Source organism: Lotus japonicus, chromosome 5 (genome assembly GCF_012489685.1).
Source record: "Lotus japonicus ecotype B-129 chromosome 5, LjGifu_v1.2".
Classification (NCBI taxonomy): domain Eukaryota; kingdom Viridiplantae; phylum Streptophyta; class Magnoliopsida; order Fabales; family Fabaceae; genus Lotus; species Lotus japonicus.
In genome coordinates, this window is record NC_080045.1 from 35,654,914 (window position 1) to 35,681,251 (window position 26,338).

The 26,338-nt window shown below is 38.4% G+C and overlaps 1 pseudogene; it reads right to left on the reverse strand.

Annotated features, from left to right (window-relative positions):
• Positions 1–17,716: 17,716 nt before the first annotated feature.
• On the reverse strand, positions 17,717–26,046 carry LOC130719483 (60S ribosomal protein L7-4-like; annotated as a pseudogene).
• Positions 26,047–26,338: the final 292 nt, after the last annotated feature.

A 26,338-nucleotide genomic window follows, 5' to 3' on the forward strand; every position in this document is an offset into this window, starting at 1 on the left:
CCACCACCATCACAGTAGGAACATATCATCGGTTGCGCTTCCCTTTGGTAGGAAAACGAGCCATAGACACAAACACACGAGCACCACCTATAATCCTCCCAAGCACCACCGAAAGCGCCTCCAAAGCAGAATGAGAATTTGAAAATCGCACGAAACCGAACCGTGAATTTCTCCCACACTTTGGCCATTGTTGAACATAAACATAAATCAATCTCCTAAAAGGCAACATGATTACATTTGCTAGTTCGTCTTTGTGACTGGATTGCTGTTTTCTTTTTGCCGGTTTGTTACATGGCTTTGTTCGGCTCTATCTTCTGTCACGATCTTTTAGTTCTGCAATGATGGATTCGTCGGGTTGTGGTCATGATGGAATGGACGTGGAGGATTTTGATTGTGACAGGGGTGGGCAACAACGTTATGGTGCTGAGCATCATCATTCATCCAATATTTTCCTTGATGGAATCTCGGTGACGATGACTTATAATCAGGTTAGGGATGTGTTTTCACCTTTTGGGAGATTGATTTCTGTTTATGTTCAACAATGGCCAAAGCATAGGAGAAAATCATGGTTCGGTTTCGTGTGGTTTTCAAATTCACATTCTCATTTGGAGGCGCTTCCGGCGGTGCATGGAGGATTACGGGTCGTGCTCGTATGTCTGTGTTTGTGGCTCGTTTTCCTTTCAAAGGGAAGCATAACCGGTCATATGTTCCTACTGTGATGACAGTGGAGCCTACTATGATGGAGGTGGAGAAAGTTTCAACACTGGTTGCGACAGACTTGTGACTACGATTGTGTCTACTTTTGATATGGAGGTTTTGTCAGGTTCTTTCGGTGGGGAATCGTTTGGTTTTGGTGTTCCTTCTTCTTCGTTTCCTGAAGGAGATGTGGTCGTGTCTTTAGTGGCTATGTCTTGGGTTTTAGAGGAGCAGATTCCGAATGCATTTCTTTTCTCAAAACGTTGTGATGGTGCAGGTGTTTCCAAAGATCTTAATGATGTGATGTTAACTTTGCTTAATGAGAATGGAAACTCTTTGATGAACAGGGATGAAGGTTATTTGTATTTGGCTCTATTCGAGAAGTCTCCGGTTGATTTGCACTTGGTTCAGGGTGTAGATGATTCCTATTAGTATATTATTGATGGTGAGGTAAAGTTTTTCGTCGGGCATGATTCTTCTGTTGGGTTGGATATTATGGATGGACCACCTATGAGGGTTTGGATACCTATGTCGTGCTGAAGGATTTTGAGCAGATGATGGATGCTTTGTGTCGCGGGGACTATGTGTCATTTCAGAATCGTGATATTCTGTGTCTCCCAGGTGATGCTCTTGGTGGTGGTTCTTTTACTGCGATTTTTTTCTCATCACATACAGGTTTAAGTGGTGAGTTAGATGATGGTTCAGGTCTTAAGCTGGTTCATGGTTATGTAAGTCCAGATGTGGTAGAACTGGAGGATTCGGGGGTCACATTCGATAAGCGTCAAGTGTCGGATCACTGCATTCCTTCGATGGTTCATGTTCATGTGATCTTCTCAGGGTTTGAGCCTCTTTCTTGTTGTTCTTCTGTGGAGAAGGAGCTCATTAAAGGCCCAGATTTTTATGTTGGGAGAAAAAGATATCGTCCTAAGAAGGGTAGGAAAAAACAAGGTTTTCATATTGTTGGTTCGGATGCTTTGGAGGCATCAAATGTTTCCGGCACTGCGTCTCATAGGGTGCATTTTCTGGCTATGCATTCTTCTCAGCCTCAGGATTGTGTCTCGGCGCGAGCTTGTGAGATGTCGATGATTGGTAAAGAGTTGGGTCTTGTTTAGGTTGTTTTGATGAGGAGGCCATTGAGGGGTGTGTGCAGCATCTCAAACGTAGCCACCCCCATGAGTATGGAGTCCCTTGAGGCATTAGTTATTTTTTGGTTTGGGTTGTTTTTCTTTTGTTGCTCGTTTTTCGTTGTTGTATTTAGGGTTGCACTTGTGGGTCTAGTTTGGTTGGCTTCGGTTGTTTTTCATTTGGCTATATAGTTTACCCATATGAGAGGGTTGGTCTCATAGCTCTTATTTTCATGAATTAAATTTGTGCTTTCGAAAAAAAAAGAATAAAATATTCGTTTTGAATATTCTATTCCTTTACATAGGAATATATTTCGATCAATATCTTATTCGATAACAAATGACCAACAACTCATAAGCCACATAATTATCATGCTTACACGACCTTTCACAAGATATCAACATAATCTTTTAGAAAGATGTCAATGGAAATTCAAGTCATAAAGACCAGGCATCAACACATCAATCATCAATGATAGCAATTTTGGCAAGGGTTCGGATGGCCTAGAGTAATATAAAGATATCGAACCACAGAGATAGTTGTTTATCAAATTGTTCAAGGAATTTAGTGCTTATAAATGTAAAAGAAAAAAATATAAGTTTGAAGTTTTGTTGTGTTTAACACACTTGTGATGAAGAGCAAGAATTGTAATTCAGATAAAGAAGTACCCTGGGTAAAGTTTCACATAGTCTAATTATGTTTCTTACAACCATATCCTTATATGAACTTTAGAAGGGAAGCAAATGGTATTGCTGACGGATTGGCGTAGGATGGTTGTAGCAGGGAGACTCCACTTTGGTTATGCACTGAAATTTAATTCCCAAATAGCCAGGTCTTTGTTTCCTTGCCTAGATTTTGTTGGTCTTATTCCGCAGGTGCTTGGTTCCTAGGCTAACGTTCTGATGCTAAGGTGTTGTTTGAGAGGAGTTGTTATACGCCTCATCTGTTTCTGTTTTGATTGTATTGTGTTTTTTATGCACTTTTAGGAGCAGTGCAGTTATAAGCTTGCTGTTTTTGTCTTTTTCGTATGTTATTCTGAATTTTTTTTGTAGCTCGTTTGACTTGTATTTGACTCTAGTTATGGGCTTGCCCGTACTGTGTTCTCAAATTTTTAGTCTTCATTTTTAGTGATGTCACTGGTAAAGACATCAAAGACCTTATGGAACAATCCAACTATACCAATAAGTATCTTCAAATTCTTGGAGAATCCCAATCGCAGGATTCCTCTTCCAGGAAAGGTAAAGAAAAGGTCAAGATCGAACCTTCCTCTTCTAATCCTGATATCCCTAAAGGATGTCAACTTGAGAAACCTCTTTTCAAACCTTTTCAAATCAGTAGCCGTTCCAGACACTCGGCTCAAACTCTTCGGGCTAAAAAGGAATCTAACAATGAGCTCCTCCAAAAGGTGGTTGAGCAACTTCAGCTTCTCAAACAAGTTGTCCCGGAAACGCCAACACCAACCCCGGAACCAACTTCTGAAACTATTTCCGATCCTACTGTTTCGGCTCCTGCTCCTCCTAAAGAGACTTTAATCCGCCGAACTTCTACTCGTAATACCTCTACTTCTTTAAACAATATTGAAGATGGTAAGGTTGAGTCTGATTCTGATATTCAATCTGATGATCAAACTGTCAAAAGTGTTCCTATCAACACTGTCATTCACAATTCTAAGAATCAGTTTAGAAAAGAAACCAAGCTCTATTATCCTAGAGCTACTGCTCCTGATCTTCTTTTAGAAGAGTCTTCAAACTTCAAAAGCTTCAGTGCCAACAATGTCTATGAATGGAACATTGATGGTGAAAATGAGTATGGTATCACCAAGATCCTCCAAAATATGACTATGGTAGCCACTGCCTATGTTACCGCCAACAATTGTCCTGAATCTCTTATAGTTGAAGTTTTGGTTGCTGGTTTCTGTGGCCAGCTCAAAGGTTGGTGGGATAATTATCTCACTCAAGACGAAAATGATCAGATCTTGACTGCTGTCAAGACTGATGAAGAAGGTAATCCTATCATGGAAGATGGCAAATTCATCTCTGATGCTGTCAACTCCTTAATCTTTACCATAGCCCAACATTTTGTTGGAGATCCTTCCCTCATCAAGGACAGATCTGGTGATCTTTTGTCCAATCTGAAGTGTAAATCTTTGGGTGATTTTAGATGGTATAAGGATACCTTCTTGACCAGGGTTTACACCCGAGAAGACAGCCAACAAGCTTTCTGGAAAGAGAAATTCCTGGCCGGTCTTCCTAAATCTTTTGGCGACAAAGTTCGTGAGAAACTTAGAAGCCAAAATCCGGGGGGAGAAATCCCTTATCATACCCTTAGTTATGGACAGCTCATAGCTATCATTCAAAGAGTTGCTCTCAAAATCTGTCAGGACGACAAAATCCAACAGCAACTCACTAAGGAGAAGTCTCAGAATCGCAGGGATTTGGGTACTTTCTGCGAACAATTTGGTATTCAAGGTTGTCCCAAGAAACCTAAACCCAGAAAGCAAGATCCTCCTCCCAAACAACAATGGAGAAAGAGATCTAGCAGGAGTGATCATAGGAAACCCAAGCCTAGATCAAAACCCCAATCTTCGCAAATTCCAAAGAACCCTCCTGAGACTAGACCCTCTCAAGGAAAAGATGTTACCTGCTACAACTGCGGCAAGCCGGGCCATATTAGCAGGTATTGCAGACTCAAAAAGAGAATCTCTGAGCTTCATCTTGAACCTGAGATCGAAGACAAGATCAACAATCTTCTCATTCAAACTTCTGATGAAGAAGAATCTAATCCTTCGGATTATGAGGTCTCTGAAGACCTAAATCAAATTCAGAATGATGATTCTCAATCATCATCCTCCGTCAATACCTTGTCTATCAACACTTTGACCAATGAACAAGATCTACTCTTCAGGGCCATTAATTCTATCCCTGATCCTGAGGAAAAGAAAATCTATTTGGAACGCCTCAGGTCTACTCTTGAAGATAGGCCTCCCAAAAGTCCTATAACCACTAATAAATTCAATCTTAGGGATACTTTCAAGCGTCTTGAGAAATCTACGGTCAAGCCCGTCACTATTCAAGACCTCCAATCTGAAGTCAATTCCCTTAAGACTGAGGTTAAAAGCCTCAAACAAATCCAAAGCAGTCAGCAGCTTATTTTGGAGAAACTAACTAGAAATTATGAGGAAGATGATTCTTCTGTACCTGATTCCAATCCAGCTCCTAACGACAACTGCGAGGACTTTCTGGAAAATATTAACCAGGTCACCATTCAGAAATTCTTCATCCATGTCAAAATCCTCATAGGTGATTTTATTCTCGAAATCCCTGCCCTCTTTGACACAGGGGCAGATTCCAGTTGTATTTCGGAGGGACTCATTCCCACCAGATATTTTGAGAAAACAACTGAGAAGCTCAGCGCTGCCGAAGGATCTAGACTAAAAATCAAGTATAAAATCCCCTCAGCTATCATTAAAAATGGTAGTCTTGAAATCGAAACTCCATTTCTGTTAGTCAGAAATTTGAGTCAAAAAATCATTATAGGAACCCCTTTCATTAAGAAGCTCTTCCCCTAAAATACTGACGTAGATGGCATCACTGTCCAGCACCTTGGACAGCCGATTTTATTCAAATTCTCTGAACCCCCCATAGAAAAGACTTTGAATGTCATATCCTACAAGAAGAAGCAGATTAACTTCCTCAAGGAAGAAATCTCTTACAAAACCATTGAGGTTCAATTGCAACAACCTTCTGTCAAATCAAGGATTGAGAATATTTTGGAAGATATTCAATCTAACATCTGTTCTGATCTACCCAACGCCTTTTGGGAAAGGAAGAGCCATATGGTGGAACTTCCTTATGAAAAAGATTTTTCAGACAAACAGATTCCAACCAAGGCTAGGCCTATTCAAATGAATGAAGAACTTCTTCATTTCTGCCAAAAGGAGATTAATGATCTTCTTGAAAAGAAGCTTATTCGCAGGAGTAAGAGCCCTTGGTCCTGTGCAGCCTTCTATGTCAACAAGCAAGCTGAGATAGAACGTGGAACCCCTAGGCTGGTCATCAACTACAAACCTCTCAATCAAGCTCTTTGTTGGATTAGATCTCCTGGCTAGGCTTCATGACGCCAAGATCTTTTCAAAATTCGACATGAAGTCTGGATTTTGGCAAATCCAATTACAAGAAAAGGATAGGTATAAAACTGCTTTCACTGTCCCTTTTGGACAATATGAGTGGAACGTTATGCCTTTTGGGCTAAAGAATGCCCCTTCTGAATTCCAAAGGATTATGAACGAAATCTTCAATCCATATTCCAAATTCACGATTGTCTACATTGATGATATTCTTATCTTTTCTCAAACCATAGATCAACACTTCAAACATCTCAATACTTTCATCTCTGTTATCAAAAGAAATGGCCTGGCTGTTTCCAAAACCAAAGTTAGCTTGTTCCAAACCAAAATTAGATTCCTTGGTCACAATATCCACCAAGGAACAATCATTCCTATCAATAGAGCCATCGAGTTCACTGATAAATTCCCTGATCAAATCATTGACAAAACCCAACTACAAAGATTCCTGGGTTGTCTCAATTATGTTGCGGACTTCTGTCCTCAACTCAGTACCATAATCAAACCCCTTCATGATAGACTCAAGAAGGATCCTCCACCTTGGTCCGATATTCATACCAATGTGGTCAAACAAATCAAACTTCGTGTCAAGAATCTCCCTTGTCTTTATCTCCCTAACCCTCAAGCTTTCAAAATTATTGAAACTGATGCCTCTGATATTGGCTTTGGTGGTATTTTGAAACAAAAGGTTTTTGACAAAGAACAAATTATTGCTTTTACTTCAAAACATTGGAATCCTGCTCAGCAGAATTATTCTACTGTCAAGAAAGAAGTTTTAGCAATCGTTTTATCTATTTCAAAATTTCAATCTGATTTGATCAATCAAAAATTCTTGGTCCGTGTGGACTGCAAATCTGCGAAAGAAATCTTACAAAAAGATGTCAAAAACTTAGCTTCAAAACATATCTTTGCCAGATGGCAAGCTATATTAAGTGTTTTTGACTTTGATATTGAATATATAAAAGGATCTACCAATTCTCTCCCTGATTTTCTTACTCGTGAGTATTTGCAGGGAAGGTCTTAAGATGTCCTCTAGAGGAGGATCCTCCTCCCGAGGAAAAGGAAGAGGCAGAGAAAAAGGCAAAGGTATTATAATCTCTGACTCTTTAATCTTATCTGGGCCCACTGCCCACCAATCTGGACCCACTGTCCAAAAATCTGAGCCCACTGCTCAAATCCAATCTTCACAACCAAAGCAAACCAAAGCTGACTATGCTTTTCCCATTGAAACATTCCTCGCCTTCAAACAATTAGGCTTAGATGAAATACCTCAAGGCCTCACTAAACTTCCGAATAAATCTTGGGCCAGCATCGCTGATAAAGATGATGACCTAGATCCCCAATCCCTCCAATCTTTTATTGAAAGAACAAAAAGCTTAGCAACTCATGATGGAAAGAAACCTGTTGTTGTTGCCCAATCTAGCCCAGTTACCCAATCTAACCCAAAATCGGAATATTTGACCAAAACTATCTCCAAATTCCAAACCTTGATTGAACCAGAATGGTGGGACCATTCAGGAGGGAACCTCGCCAATAAAATTGGTACTAAACTTTTCCCTGGTTATCTTGATCCAATCCACCCAAACAAAACCCAGAGATTCTATGAGTTTATCTTGGTTGATACAAACAGTGTGGATATTAAGCATTTTAGGGATAAAAATGACAACTCCCTAATTACCCACTCCACACTCCAAATTCTCCGTGTCCTTCGTCCCACTGACTTTGGACCTAATCCAAACACCTACAGAAAATTTTCCCAGAATTTTGACCCTATAGGTTTTAATTATTGGGATTACATCAAAGCTTGGGAATTTACAATCCTTGGCCTGCAAAACCAAAATTTCAAGCATTCTTGGCTCATTTACTTCAAATGGACCAACAAATATTCCTTTCCAATTTGGTTCCATTCCTGGTGGAGCTTCTTTGGTCCAACTACTGAAATCTTTCCCCCTGAAGTTCTGGAGGGATACAATCTTTTCCTGAAACATTGGGACAAAGAGTTTAACAATTATCCTGATTGTTTAAACTTTTATACAATCTTTTCCCTTTCTTGGGTATTCTCTTGGAGGTACGGTCTTAAAGCCAAACCCCAACCAATTCTCAACAAACATGCCCTCATCAAGTGGTGGAAGGCTTTTGATGCTTCCAAAGCTCACAAGGATAAAGTAATTCAATGGTTCAAAAACAACCAGAAATATCTCAAGCATGCAAGTCCGCAAACCAGCCTCTTGCTAAATCAAAAGGCCCACATCACAGCGGCCCTTGCAGGAGCTTCAACAGAAGAAGACTTGCTAAGAAATCTTCAATCTGCTCTTCAATTATTGAAGGAGCCAATTGAGCAGGCCTCTTCTTCAAAGGCCCCTCAACACAAAGTCTCCGAGCCATCCTCTCTTGGGTCGTCAGATTTTGTCCAAACCACAGAATCAGATGATGATGACTTCTGCTAAGTTTGTCGTCTTGTAATCATTTTATTCTGTAATAATTCAATTTTTGTACTGTAGCAACAGTAAAATTGACTTTTTACTGTAGCAAATAGTGCCAGTCAAATAGTACCGTCTACCGGAACTATTCAACCGGAACTATTCAAACAGTGTCCAATCTTTTCTTTAAATAGGCTCATTCTGAACCTTGTTAAGCAGAGTTTGGTAGAGCTTAGATAGAGAGTTTAGAGAGAGAAACACTGAGAGAATTCCTTCTGTAAGTTCTCCTTCAGTTTTCCTTTCTTTCAATCTTTTCAGTTTTTAAGTTTCAGTTTTTCAGTTTTTAAGTTTCAGTTTTGTAATCTATGTTTATGTAATATATATCTTGTTCAAGTTTTATTTTTCTGTTTATGGAAGGCTGAGCCTCCTGTTTTAATTCCTGTTTTTAATTTCTGCAATTTAATTTTCTGCAAAAAGCCCCTCCTTGGTGGCGTCCTACTTCTCTTAATCCTCTTCTCATCCCCCTCCTTCTGCTTCCGACCCCCTCTTGGTGGCGTCCTACTTCTCTTAATCCTCTTCTCATCCCTCTCCTTCTGCTTCCGACCCCCTCTTGGTATCAGAGCCACTGCCTATATATATTTGGTTTTCAAAAAAAAAACTTTAGAGCCTCTTCTATGGTGATGCAGCCTTTACCTTAACTTGTTAATACCTTAATCAAGCAAATCATTCAATCTCAGGTTGCTAAACCTAATACCTTGGTACCTAGTCAATTCAATTGAAGAATTATTGTTCTATGTTCAGGCCAACACAATAAGTTTTCACTCTTATACCTAAGTGGTAGCAAACAAATCAATCTAATCCCAAATCCCTTAACCCTTACCAACTACTGTTGTGCAAGAAGAAAGCCAAACACTTGCATGCATTGAAGAGAGTATTGAAACAATCAAAACATAAATATAAAGGAAACTTTATTCATACAAGAAACTAAGAAGTTCAAACCATAATCAGAACTAAGGTTCACTTCAATCAAAGTACAAAGATAAACTTGCCAAACATGCGTAGATTGATCGAAGTAATACAAAAGATTATCGAACCACAGGGATAGTTGTTTGTTGATTTGCTCTTGGAGATTAATGTTCGTAATGGAAAAGGAAAAGAAATATAGTTTAAAGCTTTTTTGTGATAAAAGAAATTGTAAGAAAATCATAAAACAAGAATCTTGTAGAATGTATGAGAAAACAGTACCTTGGGTCAAGTCTCACCTAATTCAGTTATGTTACTAACAATCTAATTCTTATATGAACTCCTAGAAAGATTTCTATGGTGATGTAGTCTTTACCTTTACTTGTTAATTCTCTAATCAAGTAAGTCATTCAATTTCAGTTGTTAAGACTAATGCCCTAGTACCTAGTCAGTTCAATTGAAGAGTGAAGCTTATATGTTCATGCCAACACAATAAGTTCCCACCCTTATACCTAAGTGGTGGAAAACACATCAATCTAATCTCATGTCCTTTAATCCTTACCAACTTCCGTTGTGCAAGAAGAAAACCAAACACTTGCATGCATTCAAAAGAGTATTGAAACAGAGAAAAGATTCATAGAAAGGAAACTTTATTCATATAAAGACTAAGAAGTGTAAGATCAAGTTTTGATCATGTAGTACAACTCTATGTTTTGATGATTACATGTTAACTATTATGTATGAACAATTATGGTACTCTAACGTTGTTTTCTGAGTGTTTAAATGACAGGATCTGACTCTGGTCTAATTACACATAAATCAAAAGCACTATGCTCAAAGAGTAACCTACGCAACGCTTTCGCACTCACTATGTTCAATCTGAACAGTAGAATAAGCTTCAGAAGATCTGAAGATAGTTAAGCTCTGATATGGATTCAGATCACTTGAAGTTCTGAAGACCAGAAGGTCTGAAGATCCAGAGGCTCTGAAGACCAGAAGCTCTTAAGGTCCAGAAGCTCTGAAGGTCCAGAGGCTCTAAAGGTCCAGAAGTTCTGAAGGTCCAGAAGCTGAGAAGTGAAGACTCTGAAGTCCAAGAGTAAGCTGGCTCTAAAGACCAAGTACATCTCCTCTGAGTCCAGAAGCAGAAGTTACAAAGGTCCGAGGATCCAAGCTTCCCTTTGACTCTGATCACCAAGCTTCACAAGTTCCAACATGAAGCGTCGCTCTGATCAGAAGTCATCTAGGTTAAAGGTCAAGTCGCTATCCAAGTACAAAAGCAACTGTACTATTCCTGACGACCTTACCTAACGTCTTCAGCCACAGCAGAACCTGGAAATCCTAGATCTGCCCTCCAATGGTAGCATTCCCTGCAATGTCTAAACCTTAATCCTTGGAGTATATAAAGAGGCTGAAGATGAAAGATGCCGCCTAAGAAAGAAACTTTGTTCAAGCTCAAGCAATATTCAAATATTCTCTTAGCAATCTTTCTTCAAACTGTTCTTATTGTGTTTACTTTAGCTTTCTGAGAAGCAATTCTTTGTAAACCCAAACTCTCAAACAGTTGTTTGTTTTCCCTTAAGGAGACCAAGGTTGGTTAGTGTTGGTAAATCCGCAAGTGTACGAATCCACCCGGTTTTAAATATCGAACCACAGGGATTGTGAGTGACAAAATTCGGTTCAAGCATTAAGTTTGAAGGTTTGTTTTATTGAAATAAAGATACGTCGAAGTAGTAAGAGAAAAATAAAAAGACAATTCAGAAAAGAAAATGCTTTGGGTTCTTGCTCAACTAGTCAATTCAAGCACATCATTCTAAGCACATGAACTCATGAATCTCTCCTTGATGCTATAGCCTAGTTACTCACTTATTGATTCCTCACATAAGCAATTCTCCCATTCTAAAAGCTAAGCCCAATTCCTTGTGTACTTATTCATTTATATGAGGTTTATATCATGCAATTTCAGGCCAACAAACCCCAACCCTTCCTCTATTCCTAGTAGCCAAGATAGAAGGGGTAATCCCAAATCGGTTCCCTAATCTATAACAAACTTCCGTTCTGATTATAGAAAAGCATAAAGCAAGCATGCATACAAGCTTAGATTGAAATTCAGATAATGGGATTCAAGGAAAGAAGAAGATCATGTGGGAAAGAACATAAGATTATAACTCAAATATGAAAAGTCTTACATGAAAACCAAAGCATAAGTAGAGAGATTAGCCAAGCATGGAAAGAGCCATGCTTGGCTAAGAACCTGAATTACAAGCTTGGAAGCCTTCTCTCACTCTCCTAGATGTTCCTCTCCTTCTAAACTTATGTAAAAATGGAATGGGTATCAAAGATTACAAAAGAAAACCACTAAAAACCTATTTATAGGCAAAATAGTCGAGCTGGGGCGCTCAAGCGCTGCCCTGGGGCGCTTGAGCGCCCATAAGGCAGAAGCCAACTTCCTTGCTACTGGAAGGCTGGCGCTTGAGCGCCCATGCCTAGCGCTCGAGCGCCAGACACACGTTCCGATGGTCTTTTTGGCTTCTTGTAACCCCCATTTGAATGTTTCCATCAATTCTTCAAGCTTTTTGGCCTTCCCTCTTCATGAGTTACTTGCTGAAGCACTTAAGGACCAAAACAAGGAAAAATATCAAGAAATTCAAAGGGCTTTTAAGCACAATAGTCCTCACAATTCCATGGAAAACAAATGCAAGTCCTAGAATCTATAAAAATACAAGAAAGACCCTTATAAAACTATATAATTACTAAAACCAAACAAAAACTCAAATAAAGATAAAAATGCATGAGAATGCATGAAACACTACATGAGACAAAGAAAAAAGACTCAAAACCTACAAAGAAATGACCCTAAAAACACTACTAAACCCGGGTCATCAGTTAGATCCTTGAGAAGACTAAGAGAGTGAATCTTAGTGATAGCTAAGTCATTGTATTGTTAGTCACTTTGCAGGTTGCAAGTGCAGTTGTAACAAACTCCGATTAGTGGATTGCCTTCATTCTAAGAAGGAAGAAATCACCTTAACGGGTGGACTGGATTAGCTTGAGGGATTTATCAAGTGAACCATGATAAAATCATGGTGTGCTTTCCTAAACTCTTATCTTAGCACTTTTATCTTCTGTGTTTGAAGAGATTTGTTAAAATCTCAAGTGGGAAAAGTTTTAGTTTGAAAACGCTATTCAAACCCCCCCTCTTTCTATCGTTTTTCATACCTTCAAGAAGTTCATAACATAACTTAAACTAGGATCCAAAATCCCCAAGGTACAAAGGTAAACTAGCCAAGCATGGCTAGGGAATTCATAATGCCAATTAGAAGAACAAAATCCTGAAACAAGAGTGACAAGAAGCCTCACACTAGCTCCAAGAAACAAAATCTCTAAGTTTTGTTCAGAAAAGTACAAGATACCTAAAAGAAATAATAAAATCCCTATTTATAGAGTTTACAACGACCATCCACGCATGTGTGTGCCCTTCTGCACGCACATGGGTGTGCAAAACGTAAAACTGCAGACATTAGGTCAGTGTTACCACGCATGTGCGTGGCCAAGTGGGGCACATGCGTGGCCATCAGGTGTGGATGCCACCCATGTGCGTGGGCTAGTGGTGCACATGCGTGGCTCATCTGATTCTCCTTCAAATTTTTTAAATCCCTCTTCTCTTATAATCATGGCTCTTAACTTTGCCATCATCATTAGCCATCAACATTCATTCCAACCTGCAAAGAATCTCAAGAACTCATCAAAACAATAATGTAACTCATAGAAACATCTCATCAGTCACAATAATTTAGCAACCCTTCGTTGAATTCAACAAATAAAAACCCCCAAAAGACCATCAACACCCATAAACTAATGCAGATGCAAATATGAACTAAAAAGTGTCTCAACTTGACTTAAGACTCAATAAGGACTCGAAAAGAAAAAGAAAGAGGCGAGAAGGACTCGACAAACATGTACTAAACCTTAGGTAATCAATCAAATCACGTACTCCATGTGCCACAATCACAATTCAACAATCTTCAATCAACACATCAAGCATACAATGTACACAACTTAATCTCATCATGCTATTACAATTCAAATTCAAATCTCATCATGCTATCATAACAAGCCATCAAACCACTAAGGGCTCCAACCAACAAACATGAATACATGCTATTATATCATTATATATTCCAAGCATCATCACAACTAATCATCCAAAACCTGATGATCTAAAGCCATCATACAACACATTGCATTTATCAAGGCTTAATTCCACTTTTTATATGTGATTTACCACGATTGTGCAATTTTGGTCCCTTTATTTCTAAATGAGCAATTTGCATCCCACATGCTTCTTCCGTCAGCACTTTTGGTCCAGCTATCCATCTTCTATCAACATTGTAACGGAATATACTTATGTGTCAAATATTATTGCCACATAAATATCAATTTTTTTTCCCATGTTTATCATCATCAACCCACATCTTCTTCTTTACTCTACCATGGTTCTAGATTTACGTGTCTATCTTCAAATGTTGTTTATCTTATTTCTAGAAAAATCCATCATCTTTTTCATCCTCTTCATCATCGATGACCCCAAAATCAAATCTAACAAAAAAATTCCAACCTTTTAACCCACACCGTCAGAAGTTAAAAGCACACAACCTTTTCACAATCCAAATTACTTTCCATCCTTCTCCATCTAATACAACTTCTCCAAACTCAACTCAAAACAAATTTCTCCACACAATTTTTATCCTTCTCCATCAGAATACAACTCCTCTTCAACCTCAATCTTGACCCCCTCAACCACAATCTATGGTAGTATACTAGGGTTCTTGGTTTTCTTGAGATGCCGGTGGTTGGGTTGGAAAGTTTGATGACTTATTGACAGAGTGAAGGCTCGGAAGTGGAGGTTGGTTGCAACGGTGGTGTCGATCTGAAGCAAATCAAGGGGTTCCAAACACTTCTCTCTCCAAATGCTTCTTAGATCTAAAACAAATTGTTCTTCTCTCTCCCAATTCTTCTCAGATCTGAAGCAAATCGTTAGTCTCTTTCCAGAAGCCCTAGGCAGAACTATTAAGTTCAAACGCTAGGTACATCGTTTATCATATTTTTAATGATAACAATTTTCAAGAGTATAAGTGTAATGGTTAGAAATATCATGTGAATTATATTTCAGAAAACAACACTTATGACTCACATCCCTCATCGTCTGATGATTAAGTTCAAGACAATGTAAGAAGACAGTCCTTACACGGTGAAGAAATGCCAAAGCTATAAGACAGTTTGAACTAGGGAAGAAAAGTCAAATCTACTAGATCGTCTGCCAGAAGAGAAGACTACACTCAGTGAAGAAATGAAGAGAATGTCTAGAGAAAAGAACGCCTTGTTCAAATTTTAGATATCTTTCTGACATTCTTGAGGAGAAAGTCATGTGCAAAGAATCACGTGATACTCTACAAAGCACATTGATCAAGGAAAGAAGTACAACGTTGTCAAAATCAAGTTTCTTCTTTCTCTAAATAAATGACTGAAACGATTGTCGATATGCTACCAACCGACTGACAAGATACATTTTGTAGCAACAAGTCTCACTCAAAGGACACACTGCATTTAATGCACTGGATGAGAAGACTGTTTGATCTAACGGCTAGAACTCAAAGTTCACTACACACTATAACGACTATCAACACACCCTAGAAGCACTTGAAGTATAAAAGGAGGACTTGAAGATTTTCATAAGTAAGAAATTGAGTTTTAAGACAATAAATATTCATCTTAATTGGAAATCTTCATCAAGCAAGCAAGAAAGAAAAATCCACATACTGTCTGAGAGAAATACCTCAGAATCAAAAATTTATACCCAAGTCTCTCCAGATCTAGAACTCAAAGTAAAAAACAGAGTCAAATCTTATCAAACACTTTGTAGTTCATGTGCTTAACATTTTGTATGATCTCTCTTGTGAGAAGAGAACCTTGTAGAGTCAAATGATCTTGAAAAATATCTTAGGAGAAGTCCTGAACAATACTTTGTAAAGGAGGAGTCCTTCGAATACTTGGTTGAAAGAAGTCATGTCTAATACTTGGTTAGGAGAAGTCATGTTGAATATTGGGTTGAGAGGAGTCATGTCTAATACTTGGTGTAGTAGGAGTCCATGCTACTTATTTAGTGAAAGCTTGGTTATGCCATGGACTGGACGTAGCCCCATCGTTTGTGGGTGAACCAGGATATATTGCTTGTGTTTTTATCGTTTACCATCTTACTCATTTATCCGCTTTTCATTTTGTTCCAATGAAACCAAAGTTTTAAACTTGGTGTCTCTCTCTTTCTCCCTGTTTGTCTGTGTTGGAATTTTCCTTCCCCAAGTTCAAATTTATATGGTTTGATTTTGAAGAAGTCTGGTTGTGGTAATTGCAAGTGGTCTTATGGGAGCGTGCTACAAAACCAACATGACTTACTCAATTCCATTTCCACATGTATTTTGACTTCAAGGCTTAATTCCAATTTTAGTCCCTTACGTTCATCAAAACCACGATTTTAGTCCATCACCAAATTTAATTACAAGAATGGTCCCTCACGTTCACACCTGTTTGCAATGTTAGTCTTTCTATCAAAATATTAACGGAGGGTTCTCATGTGGCAAATCTCAGAAGGAAAAAAATGATTAATTGCAACTTTTGTCCCTAACGTTCACCAAAACCACAATTTAAGTCCTTCACCAAATTTAATTACAAGAATAGTCCCTCACGTTAACACCCAGAAAAATGATTCTTCTTCAACTCCTTCCTATCCATCTTCTCTGATTTTGGGTGTTTTTTGTTTGGTCTATGGGTTTCTTTGGAAATGGGTTTGGATGGAGGGGGTGAGGGTGGGTTTCGATCTGAGTTGGGTTTGCGACGAAGGTGAATTTCTTCGATGGCGTGGGTGGGTATTTTTCTTCGATCTGAGTTGTTGTTAGTAAGTTGAAGATGTTGAAGAAGGAGAGGAAGGAGATGAAGAAGCATCATCTTTCTGGGTGTGAACATGAGGGATCATTCTTGTAATTAAATTTGGTGAGGGACTAAAATCGTGGTTTTGGTGAACGTCAGGGATAAAAGTTGCAACTAAGCCTTTTTTTCCTTATAGAGACTTGCCACATAAGCACCCTCTGTTAATATTTTGACAAAAAGACTAACGTTGCAAACGGGGGTGAATGTGAGAGACCATTCTTGTAATTAAATTTGGTGAGGGACTAAAATCGTGGTTTTGGTGAACGTCAGAGACTAAAGTTACAATTAAACCTTGTATATTTGTCTCTATTTTCTCGGATTTTTATTTGCACTTTGAGTTTGGTCATTGAACAAACCGTTCTGGATTTTTTTTCGGTGTAAGAACCAAGCTCCAACCTTGATGAAAACCCTAGTTGAGAAAGCTGAGAAGGTGGCTGAAACACTTTTTTTTTGGTTGAAGCTTGTGGCTATGGAGTTGGTGTTCTCGGTTTAATGTATTATTTGAAAAATATATTTGATTTTTTTATAAGAAAATATAATTGATTTGTAAATATATATCTACTAGTAGTTTTGACCTGTGCGATGCACGGGGATATTCATTTTTTAGTTTTGTGTGTTTTTTTATAAAAAAAATTGCCTTTTTTTTAAAGATATATATTTTATTGAATTTTTTTGGTATATTGAAAAGATAAATTGATTTAAGAATCAAATGATGAGGTCTTATAGTTATTGTCTAGTATTATGACCCGTGTGATGCACGAGAGATGTTAATTTTTGTTTATCACGTGATTTGTTAAAAAATTGTGTTATTTTTATTATGTTTATTAAAAAATAATTTATGAATTAAAATAACAAAATTAATTCTAAATATAGGAAAACATGAATATATAAGTTCTTTTCCGTGCCGGATGATTTTCTTGAAATAAAAGAAAATAATTAGAGAAAAATAATATAAAGTTTTAAATTTTAATAACGTTTTCATAACTTTTGCTTTTATTCATAATTTGGCAGAAACCAATTAGAGATCTGTATAGACAAAATTTACAGTGACAATGCACAAACCTCTAATCCTTATTTTAGTTATTGAAATTTCTATTGCTTTTTTTATTCATTATATAACACATTCAACATAGTTTTTTTCTTCTAATTTTATGATAATTTATCATTACATCATTGAATTTTGACCATTTAAAAATAAATTTTAGCCAATAGTTTTCATGTTTATATTATTAATGTTCATAAACATATAATAATAACTAAAAACTCATCACACAAACTTAAAATATGAAAAACAAATGCATTCTTAGCAAAATGATTTTTGAAAGCCAAAAAAGTGTTATTTTCAAAATTTCAAATACAAAATTGTTTGATCTTCTTCTAAAGCGTACAAAAGATTTATTAGCCCTAATTAATCACTACAACTTAGTTCATTCTTTCTGATTCCAACATCACCTACTTCAACATAGTGGTTCGTTTTCTTATTCAAGTGCCCCAAAGGAGCCTTGAGCTAAAATGGCCAAAGGAAGGTTGTTTGCCTCCTTACAAAGAGGCCCACCAGTCATGATCTCATGGATAAGGTCTCATAATGCCATACTTACCTACGACTCCCTCAATAACAGTTATTAGTCAGAGCAATTCTCTGCTTGTTAAACTTTCCATATCCTCTCTGTTGGTTCAACTTTCCATGTCTGAACTCTTCAGATTTGGACTCAACTATGCATTATGCAGCATTTTCATTGTTGATTTGTTAACTTTAAGAAAAACACCATTAAAAATCTGTCTCAATCTCAAAAGGTGCAAAATCCTCCTTGTCTTAGGATGCATGACATTAATACCAACGATCTGAATAATAAATAAGAGATAGCTTAGCATTAGGATCAACATAAAATCAACCTTTCATCTTTTCCTCGCATTTCAATCGAATCAATTCCCTTTCCTACTCATTGCACTCCTTGACACACTACTTTGTCCCATTGTAGATCATCTTATGACTCTCGGCTCTTTCTTCTTAGCAGCTTCAAGCTCCTGCTTTTTCACCAAGGCGCGCCCATCTTCCCTCTTTCGCTTCTTCAAAGAAATGTCCTACATGCAAAGAGAATTTGATCAATAATAGTAAAGAAGAGCTTACTTAGAATGAGTGGCCCTTGACTGACTGAGAGCTAAAATAATTTATACACTTGATGCTGTTATTATTTCACCTTAAACATCTCTTAAGGTCTTCAGAACTTACTCTTGAATTACATAAGGCTCTATTCCTAGTTTGCTTTAATCAAACATGGTTCCTTAATGCATAATAACTCATGACAATTCATTTTTATAACTGTGAAACCTTCATTTTCTGATAAGAAGTGACTTTATTTCTAATCGTAACTCCCGTTTAAGTGGTTAAATTTAGTAATCAAAACAGAAGTCGCAATGATTAAATATCAATACAATTTTTAATGAAAGAAGAGGAAAAAAGATGATTTTCTTAATTCTTAAAGATATATGTAATTATGAGTCTCGAACTTACCGTGGCCAGAGAGGAGAATTCTGATTATGTTTCCTTAGAGAATAATTCATTGATTAATGAAGCAGACAAATGAAGAAGAGAAACTGAAATAGTGCATGAAACGGTAGCACGAGAAGATGAGAGCTGTAAGAAGGGAAGAGAAGAAGACCTAGTTCCAATTCAAGCAATGAGTAAAATTAACAATTTCCTAATTACGTGTTGCCAATGACTGAGTGAAAGAATCCTTCCATGGATAACCTCACATGAGTAAAATCATCAGTAGTGTTCGAGGCAAATTATCCAAACCAAATCTACAGAATTCCAGAAAGGGTCAGATCAAGATGAACCACGGTGAACTTGTGAAGAGTTTGTGACCCAAATCCCTTAGAGAAAAGGGGGAAATTTCAGAATCCTACAAAAGTTTACCTTTCCAATCGGTGAAAAGTAACAAACATTAAGAAACCTTGTAAGCTTTAACTCCCCATGTTATGAGACCAGCCAATTGCATAACAAACATTAGATGTTAAGAAAATTAACAAACTTGCTGTAATAAACAAAGTAATTTATAAAATATAAATGAAGCAATTTAAGGGTGAAGCGAATTAAGCTAAAGCCAAAGATAGAGCACTCTTACCTGATCATTTTTTAGGTGTAAAATTAGATTCCCATTGATGGTTTAGAACTTCCTCCTCCCATGTTGTTCAAAACCTTGTAAGTTACTCAATGGTGGCATCTGATTCTGAAGTAAATCTAGCAGGTACTACCAAAATTAAGTGTTGTACATGCTCTGGGTGCTACATTAAAATTAATAAAATAGATCAGAATCATGGATAAAAGAAACAAAGAGGTAGGGAGTATATCTGGCAGCAACTAACCATCAAAAGAATGTCCACGTAGTATGAAATATTTTGAATTTCTTATTAGGTAAGATTGGGAATATGATAAAGATTATTTTTCTTGACCACATGCCCACCACGCTTTCCCATTTTTGTTTCAAGTTACCTTCTGGATATTTTATCTCGTCCAGAGCCTTATCTTTCCCTTTGGGGCTCACCAGTTAGTCGTAGATAGATTGCACTGTTTCTGTGATTTCAACTTTCATACCATCATTTGATATGTTTATTTGCCTTGTCTGATTATTATGCTTAATGGTTGAATCTCACGCATATCTTTGCTCATGAGTGGCCAAATTGGTTATTTGGACCATTTCTTAACTTTGAAGGCCTGATCAAGTCTAGAGAGAAGAAAGTTGAATCAAAAGAACTAAAATAATTGCTATACTCTTAACTTTTTCCTAATGCATCCTTTCATCAAATTAAGTATCAATAACTACCAACATTCAGGGAAAAATCATAGAAGACAAAAGAAGGGGACTTTTGACTTGTAAGTCCCACACTGAAGGAGTTGCTGACAATCAAGAAAAACTAAATGCAAATATTCTGAGAGAGACTACAACTTACCCTAACCAATACATGGTCTGGGAAGCCGTCAGCTGCTGCAAGGATGCCCCTGCAATTTTAAATGAATTAATGCAAGTGTTTCAAAAAATAAATAATTCACTTTTTTTAACACATTATATACTTTTTTAATGAATTAATGCAAGTGTTTCAAAAAGGAAATATACAACTTAAAATGGTATTCAAATTTTAACAAAAAGTAAAGTAAAGTACCAAAATAACTTTGGGGGAATTTAATAAATTTTAGAGCCACAACAGTTTCTAGCTGTAACCTACCTTTCTCAAATAGGTATACTTCTCTCCTTTATGATATTGAACTTCTAGTGTATCATCCACCTCCTCTGATTATTTATTTCTCTTGCAGGAGACATATAGCACTCAATATGTAAACAAATTGCCTTTTGAAGTAAATAAATTTCATAAGAACATGCACACAACTGGAGAAAAGATAAAAACTGTGTTTAAGTACCAACCTTGGGTCTGTATCCAAGCTACATGCTTCTGACCTCAAATTGGCACAAAGATAATTGTAAGACAAAATAGAGGTTGCTATCAGGTAGAAATATGCCAAGCCAGTAGAAGAAGGCAAAAAGCTGAAGCATGAATAAAAGAAACACTGATTGAACCACTTCAAAAAATATGGTAGCAGAATAGTGTTGAGAAGGTTTTGGTGTTGTACCTCTTACAATGGCAAAGTGTCTAATTAGAGTAAGCTTGCAGACCAAGAAAACTACTTTTGATTTTCCTCCTCTTAAAGAATAAGCTTGTATCAACAAAGGGATCATAATTAAGAGATCAAAACAAATTCAAGAAAAAAATAAATAGTAATAAACCAAATATATTGATTCAAAATCAGGACCAAAGTTTATGAATGGATTGTTAATTAGATAGATACCTGTATTTTCCTTTTTCATGAGCGAGGGAGGGAAAATACATGACAGCAACTCACATGATCTAAAAGCTCTAAAATCTTAACTCAGTAACAACAACTCCAAAGTTTTAACATGCATAATATATTTTTCAAGCAAATACAATCTGAAGCTTACATCTTGTAATCCATTGACTAAGCAATTGTAAGACTCAAGTTTTTAAGTTTAGAATAAGGGAATAAAATTTCTATTCACGATTAGGTTTGATGTATCGTGAAAGAAAACCTGAACAAGTGTTTATTGAATGGAATAAATTTATGAAGGAGAAAGTTCAGGAAAAGGCTAAGGATTGTATCAAAGTCGATAAAAGTTATAGCACGATTAGTATACGCTTAAACCTAGGGCAAGAGCGCTGGTAAATAGCTAATTTGTGAAGGTATGAAAAACGGTAGAAAGGGGGGGTTTGAATAACGTTTTCAGTACAAAACTTCCACCTTAAAGATTTTGACAAATCTTTCGAGAACTTAAGTGCTAAAGATAAGAGATAGAGAAGCACACAAGGATTTTATCCTGGTTCACTTGATAAATCACTCAAGCTACTCCAGTCCACCCGTTAAGGTGATTTCTTCCTTCTTAGAATGAAGGCAATCCACTAATCAGGTAAGAGTTACAACTGCACTTGAAACCTACAAGTGACTAACAATTACACTGACTTAGCTCACACTAAGATTCACTCTCTTAGTCTTCTCTAGGATCCGATTAACCTTGATCTCCTAAAGGAACTAAACAAACTGTTTATCAAAGAATTGTTTACAAGAGATTTGCTTCTAAAAAGCTAATAGTAAACTCAATGAATTTCAGATGAAAGAAAGCTTAGAATAATTTGAATATGTCTTGCGCGTATGTATTGCTTCTTGTCTACGCCGCTTCTTTCAATCTTCAGCCTCTATATATACTCCAAGGATTAGGGTTGAGCAATGCATGGGAAATGCTACCGTTGGAGGGCAGTTCTGGAAAATCCAGCTTCTGCTGTGGCTGAGAACGTTAGGTAGGTCGTCAGGAAGGTACACTTGCTTTTGTACTTGGATAGCGACTTGACCTTTTAACCTAGGAGACTTCTGATCAGGGGAATACTTCATATTGGAACTTGTGAAGCCGGTTGATCAGAGTCAGAGGGAAAGCACAGATCCTCTGACCATTGTATCTTCTGATTCTGAACTCAGAGGGAAGAACATGGCCTTCAGAGTTTCTTGCTTCTGGACATCAGAGTTTCCACTAATCAGCTTCTGGATCTTCAGAGTCTTCTACACCATCAGAACATCTGAACCTTCAGTGTTTCTTGGTTATCATAACTTCTGGATCTTCAGAGCTTCTAGCGACTGAGTCCACATCAGAGTTTGTATAACTTCAGAACTTCTGAAGCTTTTCCACTGTTCATACTGAACATGGTGAATGCGAAAGCGTTGCTTGGGTCACTCTTTATACACAGTGCTTCTGATTTGTGTGAGATTGAGTTGAGGTCAGAGCCTGTAAATAGCACACTCAGAAAAACACGTTAGAGTACCACAATTGTTCATATCAAAAGGTTAACTTGTAATCATCAAAACATAGAGTTGTACTACTAGATCAAAACTTGATCTTACACGGTCAGAGTCATGGACAAGGTATCAGAGTCTTGGGTATCAGAGTCAACTTATAATCACTTCAGAAGAAGTGAAATGTATTCCTTGTATTTGCCCAGTGACATATCTATGGTCATGAAGGTGGAACTCTTAAATTCTCCAAAAGAAAAATAAATCACACTAACACATCTTACACATCAAAAACTGGGTTTACTCCCCCTTTTTGTCATAAGCAAAAAGCTTGGGGTGTGAAAAACTTAGCTTGAAGTACAATGTACTCCCCCTTAGAGAAAGTCTAAGTTTAAAGAAAATGAAAACGATGCAAGAATCAGAGTTAGGCGAAATAAATAGAAGAGTTAATGCAAGAGAAGAACGTTTACCACCGGTCAAGTGAGTAAAGAGAAGGGTCAGTTACCAAGAACTTAACCTCGAGAAACCGTAGGAGCATTAACTTTCAGAGAGAAAGTGAAGCCTATATAAAGCGTTGGAGAGAAAGGTAAGCTTCACACCTCGAACAATTTTCAGTTAAAACAAATGGCATCATACAGCGTAGCACTAGAAGAGCTGAGGAAGAAGGCCTTTGAAGGGGACTTGTTCCTGAACATCAGGCATCCAGAGGGTACAACGACCATCTCGGAGCTAACACGGACACTGCTGGAAGAGGACCTGCGTCCAGAGTTGGAGAGAGACCTGAAGGAATTTCTTGCCTTCGTGGAGGAGGTGCAAGAACTCAGCCGGCTTGAACTCAAGCTGCTGGAAGAAAAAGAGATCTTGGAAGAGAAGCTCAAGACTTCAGAAGAGAGTCTGGAGAGGGATGAGCTAAAGGTCAGCCTTAACAACATCCAGCATGGACTGGAGCGTCTGGAGAAAGATAGGTCAGAGCAGCGCCAGGAGTGCAGAAGAATGAGGAGGGATCCTCCATTCTAGATATTATGATGTAAAGAAATATGATGTAAACATAGAAATATGATGAATAAAAAAGATTTTTGCAAGCATATGTGATACAAATATATATATAGATATGCATATAGAATCACAAACGAATAAAATAGAATAAGTAAATAAAAAGAAACAGAGTTTAAATAAAACAACGTTAAATAAAAGGAAAGAAAAAGAAGAGATCCTAAAACTAAGGTTTGTCAGATCGTCGCAGAAGTTCCATCATCATTTGCTTCATCTCAATCAGCATGGATTCATGAATGTCAAGACGCTGTTCCATGATGTCGAGTCTGGATGAGCTTGTCTGAGTAGAGCTGGAAGGAACATTCTGAGCAGCTTGAGGATCTGGAATGGAAGCAGAAGCAGCAGGAGTAAACACAACTGGTGCAAGTGCTTGGCATCTAAGAGCTTCAGCCTCAGCTTCAAGTCGCTCTGCCTCAAGTCTGGCTTGGTCAGCTTGAGCTGCTGCAAGAAGTGCAGCTTCTTCTGCTTGTTCTTTCTTTCTCTTGGCTTCTTCAATAGCTTCAAGAAGCTTATTTCTCTGTTCTAGTTCATGAAGAGCCACCCTTCTAGCAAACCTTTGCTTGGCAGCCTCAATGCTCTGACTTCCCTCTGCATGCAGGAGCTGCATCATAATTGGAACTTGAGCCACTAGCCAAGTGCTCAGATTGTTCCACTCATCAGCCACACTTTCAGCATTCTCACTGAGGTCAGTCTGACCGTGCACATTGCGGAGCCTCAAGGAGGCTTCATGATAGAAAATATTGATGCACTCAGAGAGAGATGTGGGTTGAAGGTGAGTATAGGGAATTATGGAGAGGTTGGTTTCAGGAGAGGCTGGGTGATTGCTGCTATGAGCTTCAGAGACACCTTGTGGAGAACCAATGTTAATCATGGGAGCATTGGGTTCAGAGGTTCCAAGGTGGGGGTCTGAAGTTTCAACCAGAGGATGAGGTGATCTAACCGAGGATTGGTTAGACACTGAATGTTCGGGTTCAGGTTCTGGTTGAATAGGCTCTTGTTGGTCAGGGACATGGTGAGCTTGTTGAACCAAGGGGTCTGCCTCTTGTAAAGGATTAGCCAAGATAGGTTCATCTGGGTCTACTAGACGTTCAGGTCTAGGGCCAGGATATCTCCTAGGGCTTGGACAGGTAAGGTAATATTCCTCTAAGGTAGACACCTTTTCTTTTCTAACCTCCATGAATTTTCTAATGGATTCAGAGTTATTGGAGGGAGAAGAATCAGCAACATTGGTTGGGAAGGATACAGGTGTAAAGGCTGTTGAAGAGTCTGTATCCGTGGTTTTGGCAGCAGGACGTTCTGATGCTCTGGGAACAGAGTGATCAGACGTTCTGGGTTGTGGTTCTGTTTGGTTTGGCTCTGGTTGTTCATGGATGATTGGTTCAGAAAGTAATGGGTCATACGGAATGGTGAGGGAGGTTGGGTCTTCTGACCTAGAGGGTTGATTCTGAAGCAAATTCCAGAGAGGTGCTTCAGTAGGGGAAGGTTGAAAGAAGGAAGATCTTGGGGAATGTGGTGGAGTGGTGGTTTGTGCGGCTGGCTGGGATTCAGGAATAGGAGTGAGGGGATTTGAGGAGTGTTTGAGCATAGCAGAAATAGGGAGTGCATCAAATAAATTCAAATCATCATCAGAAGCAAGTGCAGGCTTACTTGAATGTGCTGATGATCGAGTCACTCTGGCAGGAGGTTCAGTCCTTCTGACCACTTCAGCAGCTGGTTCCATCCGAGTAGGCTTCACCACGATTCTGACCTTCTTCTGCTTCTTCTTTGGAGGACCATCCTCACTATCACTATCATCACCATCATCAGGCTTTCTCTTCGTCTTCTTGACCAGAGGGACATCAGATTCCTCTGAGGATTCTTCCAGAACCATCTTCCTCTGAGCTTTCTTCTTGGGAGGAGAAGGAAACTCTGGAGCTGGCGGCAGTCTGCTGACGAAATCATCAAGGTCAATTTCGAATCCTTGAGCCCTGAGGTCTTCAACATAGCATCTGATGGCGTCAGGATTGTCTGCCTGAGTCCACAGAGGGTAGTCATTCAGAGGCATCCTTCTTCCTCTGATCTCAGAAGATGTGTCTTCATGAGCAGGAGCAATCTTCTTCTGGACCAAACCCATCTTCTTCAGAGAGTTTGCAGTGAAGACATCACTGACAATTGTGCTCAGATCCTGTACACATCCAGCATTAACCAGATCTTGCACCAGGTTGCTTTCAATGAGAAAGTCTGAGAGCAGCCTCCCAAAAGGGATATATTTGATTGCAGACTTGATGGAGGCGGTGGTGCGAGACTTCCGGATGCATTCCATCAAGTAGGAGAACAGGAAGAAGGGAAGGCAGATCTTCTCCTGATCTTGGATGAAGAACAACATCACCTTCTGGTTGAAGTTGATGTAGTCTGGAGAACTGCCCTTCGGTCTCTGGTTTATGCAGTGAAGCAGGATCTTGTGCCAGATTCTGAGTTTGGGATGAAGGTCCATCACCTTGTAACTCGTCTTGCCCGGTTTGAAGGTGGTGTACAGGGCCTGGTTGACTTTGTCTTTGGTGCTGGGTTTCAGCTTCGATTCCGTGAGTTGGAAACGAAACCCATAAGCAGTGTCTGCACCTAGCAGATTCACGAATGACTTCTCAGTGA